Source organism: Falco rusticolus, chromosome Z (assembly GCF_015220075.1).
Source record: "Falco rusticolus isolate bFalRus1 chromosome Z, bFalRus1.pri, whole genome shotgun sequence".
NCBI lineage: Eukaryota > Metazoa > Chordata > Aves > Falconiformes > Falconidae > Falco > Falco rusticolus.
In genome coordinates, this window is record NC_051210.1 from 56,658,369 (window position 1) to 56,664,653 (window position 6,285).

Genomic DNA, 6,285 nt, shown 5'->3' on the forward strand with positions numbered 1-6,285 from the left:
ATTTGGACTTGAACTACCTGTTGGTTACTTCTAACATTTTTATTGTGACTAGCAAATAGCACACTCATAAAACTTCTTTAATGCAATAGTAAAAAAAATAACTCACAAACTGTGAAGACTTTTTTCTTTTCTTTTCATTCCCCCATGGCCAGCTGTAATACAGATTCCCTTTTCATCTTCTTTGCCAACAGCTGTCACTAAACCAGCTACATGGAGAGACCAACCACACAAAGGTCCTCTGTGTGTTAGCACTAATAATTTGCTCCTGTAATCTGCTAAGCAAACAGTCCTCAGTCTTCGGTGTGTCTCATCATTTTCACAGACTTCATAAAAGGCAGTGTCACTTAAGAATAAGACTTGAAGCACTTCACAGTTGCAAGACAGTTCACATCCTAGTAGAGAATAAAGCAGGAGCTAAGTACTTCATAAAATATCATCCATTCTTGGAAAAAACCTAAAAATTCTGGTTTGCTAGGCTTTTTACTGTGTTCTGTGTGCCATTGCTATAACGGTTCTAGCCTCACAGGTCCCTGTGCTATTTCCTTGGAAGACAGAGGAAGCTCAAGCGTGGCTGTTCATGGGGACGGGGTCTGTCCAGGTGAGCACCACAGAGAACATGTAGGCACCAATGCTTAGCAGTGCTAACTGATGAGGAAACCTCTTCACCCCTGGTCCCTCCAAATGCATGGCAGGGGCTGATCCACCAGGAGAAGAAATGCTGAAGGCTTTCTGTTTCTTGCACCAGCTGGCAGGTCCCAGCACTCGAGCTCAGGAAAGCAGAGCTGTGGTTTGTGCAGCCGTGTGGTCTCAGTATTCTGGACTGCTTTGGGTTTGTGGCTGTGGGACATGATGCAGAAGAGGGGAGCCTGGATGCCTGAGCCCTCAGCAAAGTCAGTGGAGTGAGAGAGACAGAGCCGTTCAGAAGACTAGTCAGAGCACATATGTTAGATATCTAGGATCAGACAGTGTGAATACATCTCTTGGGTGTTAATGTTGTCTCAGATAAGCTTAGTTGTCTTATAAAGCATCCCAGGGGTTGATCGCAGTTCAAAGGGGAAGCAGAGCCCACAAAGATCCCTACTTTTCTCATGGCTGTCTCACTTCTCTCTTCATCTGGTCCTAAAATGACTTCATGCCTTGGGAGCCCCTGGAATAAGGAAGAAGATGAGAGAATGTGCTGTAAACATAAATGTGACCTTGCTAGCAGGCTTCCCACTTCTGGCAGTCATTCTTCCAGCTGGGCTGCAGAAGGGCAGGAATGAGCTACTGGTGGTGAAGAGAAGGAAAAGCTGGGACAGAGCTGCAGTACTTAGGGCAGGAAGGGTCCCACAGGCAGTACTGAGGTGTGGAAACCGGTGAGTAAACAGTGCCACCAGGCACAATGATTCATTAAAGGGGTAGCTGCTGTTTGCTGGGTCACTCAGAAACCTCAGCATCGCTGTGCAGTGTGCGTGTACCAGGGGGAATGGGGGCACCAGCACCTTGAACAGGTTCTGTCACTAAAACATAATGCTGGGAAGTCACAGACTCATGAATTAACCACCTTCTGGAAGGTGGGTGAAGGGGCAAGGGGAAAGGTATCATTTTAGACCCTTACCCAAAGGCCACCTGCAAGAGCTCTTGGATTGACAGCTCCTCTGCATCTTCAGCAAAGGGAGCTCGTGAGATGGCCAGAGACCTTCACCCTCCCTCTCCTTTAGGCAAAGAGGGAACTGGTCTTTATTTATTTATTTATGTTCTGAGCTTTCTTCCTAGTTTGCTGTTACAGGTCTTGGGACAGCCCATAGAAATGTAGGGACTTCCCCTCCCCGCCTGCTCATGTTTTCAGACCTCATTTTTTCAGGGTCTTTATTTTCATATCCTGAAAATAAAGGAAGACTTCCTTACTTATTATATATATATTTATATATTATCTATTATGCATTCGTTATTTTGGATTCCTGCTATCTCTATGGGCTTTCTTGCAAGCCAAAACAGATTTAAATTCCATGTTATATTTTGTGTGATGTGTATTCAAGAAAAAAAGGGGAAAAATTTCAATTGATATTCACCTTTTATCTGTACTATTGTCTAGGTGAAGACTAAATATGCTACCTAGAAATTATAAAACAAAACAACATGAGGATGGTGGGGGTTCAGCCTTCGCAACATCTCTGTCACAGTTTTAGGAGAGCTAAGTGTTATTTCAAGAAATTATATGGTTTTCTGAGAGGGTAAATTTCAGGTGAAGTATTCTAAAACCAGTGCCTTCTACATGGCTCGACCATTGACTGAGCCATATGACAGGAACAGCACAGTCTGGAAACTGCTTTGAATCCTCCTGATTTCATCTCACCAAAGTTATAGCTCTCCACTCAATCCATTTTGACAACTCATTTCTTTTACAATAGCCATAAAATTGGAAGGTAAGAGCAGTAACTCAAATTAGTTATTTTAGTATTGTCAGTCCTTTCTGTCATGTCTGTTCTTTGTTATGTTAGCTCAAAAGTATTAAAATATGATTTTGTTTGCTATTGCAGAGCAGCAAGCATGCTGTCAACATTAAACAAACAGTTATGATTGCTACATTTTGAAAAGCACGGCCTTAAGCAAGCACTGACATATTCACATATTGTGGTCTTTGCCTTTTATACCCTTTTTTGCTAAAGCAAAACAATTACATTTTGTCTAGACAAACTTGTGCGTTCTGGTGCATTCTGTAACGAATCAGTAGATTTTGTTTATGTATTTTGGATAAAACCCCGGATAAGTAGGTTACAGAAGATAGTACTAGCGCTAACATCACCAAAAATTTCATTTGCAGTAAGTTTAAATAATTCTCTAACTATGATTTATTAAAGGAATGTTTTCTCCATTTTATATCAATCGACAGCAAAACATGACACTATAGTTCCCTGAACACTACTCAGTTCCTGCAAGGTGCTGAATTCCCCAGTCCTCATTGAAAAGAAGAAGTGAGGACGTTCAGCAACATGCTTGGTAGGAGCCTCTGTTACTCCCAAGCACAGAAACTGTTAGTTAAAGAGTCAACTACTGAAGTTAGTACCCCAAAGACAAGCCACTGCCTTCATCTCTACAGCAAATGCCCGTGCTTGAGTGTTCTGCATAAGCTGTGGTTCCCAAGCTAAGTCCTTCTCACCAGCTTTTAAAAGGTGTCCAGTTTCTGATTTGAAATGCTAAATTCAATGTTTAAGCATGTGGAGGATGCTTATGCAACTATCTATCGGAATACAAAACCATATTAAGTAGAGGTGATCTGTGTGAGACTCCTGTGTTAATTCTTCAGCCTTTGATGAGTTGCCCCACCTGCCTTACTTCAATACATCAGGTGTTTCTTTGTTCCAGTGTTAGATATTTGATAAAAATAGTCCTCTACATCTAGTTGGATAGACACTCTGTAGCTTGGTATTTATCCTTTCCTTATAGTCTGTCTGATTTTAAGAATAGAATATGCTAAAAAATCCCCATAATTACTTATTCAGAATAATTTTCTGTGTAGTATGAGAAGCACGGGGCGGGGCGGAATTCACCTATTAAAAATCTGGTTCTGAGGCTGGAAAGTAACAAAACATAGAATTTCTGGCAGTCTGTAAAACTTTCTCATTTTCAGGCTGACATTTTACCGAATTAATAGGGCACTCCTTATGATTTGAAATGGCTCATAATGATAGACTCTAAAAAATTATTTAAAACCTACCAGTAAAGCTTTGTGAAGACTCACACAAGAAGCCAGCTTGTTCCAGCTACTAGCCTCAGTCTTTACATACTTCTCTTGTCCCATTGCACCCAAGGATGAAAGAAATATTGCTATTAATATAGCTCTTTTGCGCCCAAACTTCCTGTAGGGCCTGAAAGAAACCAGACTTTTTTCCATCTCCCTGCCTGCTTTTCTTTTCTCCAGGCAAGGCTCTTTCCAGCATGCAGGCAGAGCAGAGCAGGGTTTCCACATGCAAGCCACAGAATTGCCCCATCCCATCCCATCCCATCCCATCCCATTCCATCCCATCCCAAGCAGGAAAAATCATGAAAGTAAGGTAATTTTTTGGTATCCCAGTTAACAAACTTAAGTCTCAGCAGCTGGCATTTGGCATGCTTTTTAAAGCCATGCCATTTCTTAAGACAAGTTGATTTCCCAGAGACCTTAAAGAAAACAAGAATATTTTAAATATAGGTTATTTAATTTGAACTGGAGCAATTTTTAAAGTTCCTTTTTATTTCTGTAGGGTTTTGACAGCTTAAAGTTGGTGTAGTCCTTTTGGATCTCAGTTGATACTGTTCTGAATGTTCTGAAATCAAACCAAAGATAAACTTGATATATGCAAGAAACAGCATGGGTTTCTGAAGAGCAAACTTTGTGAGCAGCTATGCATTTTAATAAAAGATGTCTATACTGCTAAATTTCTATATGGGTAGAGTTTTTTGTTTTCCTGCAGAATATTTAGGGATTGAAGTATCTCACCAGTTAATCCACTCACTGTTGAGGCTTGGTGTCTGAGACAGATGTAACCAAAGCAGCCACTGTGTACTAGCAATGTTGTGCAACCATTTTTGAGAAGGGAAATCAAAACCAGCACACTCAGTTTGAAACTACAGGAGAACTAAATGTTAGTACAAGAGAGGTAAATCAGAATTTAACCAGGACAACATGGACCTAATCTCTTATTGCCCAAAATGCTGATGAATTTCAGCCAAATACTTGAATCTGGGGTTTCTTATCACCATGCCTGATGATGAATCCCTGCTTCAAGGGGTAACCTGTTACTACTAAGTGGTAAGCAATAAGACTTTGGAGTAACTTGTCAACCAGTGAAGAAAGACTTGTAGTGGTCAGGTAGTTTCACAAGAAGCTCCACAAAACAGTGGGGATACTTAAGTAAGGTAGTACATTTTCAGAAATTGAAAGGTATATATATGATCCCATATCTTTACTATGGAATAGCAGTAAATGTTCTTAAAAAAGCTTTAGGTCACTAAAAATCCACTGCACCTTTTATTTGTCTTGAACTGCTTTATTTATTTTCAGTTCTGATTTACATTTTCTACAGCATCTGAGTTCAAACTAACTGTATATACTAACACATTTATCACTTCAAATTTGAAAGAATATTCTTCAGAGTCACTCAGTGCTGGTTCTGCATTTACCTCACAGGGCAGGGGTAAATTCAGGTTCCCTTTTCCTTCTTCAGCTTGCAAGTATATGAAAGAACAGCCACAATCTGGCACAAGGAAAGGAATTTTTTACATGGGTGTTTAATTAGGGATAATTAGATGAAATTAAAAGAAGGAAATTTTAGGATGAATGTCAGGAAAACCTCCTTGACAGCGAGACATTTCAAATTGTGAAATAGTCTCCTAAAGGAAATGGTGGAAACTCCAGTACTTAGGACTTTTAAAGGTGACTGGGCAACACAATGGAAACTATAATGTAGGAAACAAGCAAGCCATGTGGACAGAAAGGTATTAGGCACAAGCTAATGCTTATTTTCTGTGTTTGCATTTCATCATGTGGAACTGCAGCAGCACAATGCTGCAAGTTGACATCAACCCAGAATTGCGACAACCTATTACTGTGACCCCAGAACCACTGGAGAACCACGCACAGCCAGAGATAGGGGGAATGCAAAGACATCTGTCAAGCCACTTCTAGCACTTCTTGTTTGGGGTAAGGGAACACGTCTGTCCCTCAGCACCGGTAGAGCTGCACTTCCACAAAAGCACGTATCTCCTGGTAGTCTCTTTCCACTGCTGTAAGAATGGTGGAAAATTAATGTTGCACTATGGCGTTATCTGGGCTTCCAGGAATCTATGTAATGTCGATGTACTTCCTCAGAGTCATCTGTCTTTTGTGTGTGGTGAAAGTTAATATCAAGAAATGTGTAAGTATACAAAAGTTTAGTAAAACTGATGAAACAGCTGGTGTTGCTGCCCCTGAATCTGACTCCTAAATGAACTTTCTGGTTTTCCCAAGAGCACTTTGGGTCAACAACAAAAATGTTGTGCCGCACTTCTCCTGAACTAGAATAGTTGTGGCGCTGAAAATAAAAAACTGAGAGAGCACAGACCATGAGACATCTGTGCAGGGGCATTCCCCTTTAGGGGAAAATATAGGGCTCATCTGACGCTGTAAGCATGTTGTGAGCCTTCCCACTTGTTTCCAAACTCCTGCTGAGAACAGAAATACAGGAATCAACCCAGCACTTCACAGCAAACCAACATTTGCACCATATACTATGAAAATCACTGCTGTTCCTTTGTGAATTGTTAAACATTCATGGTTTAGCATTG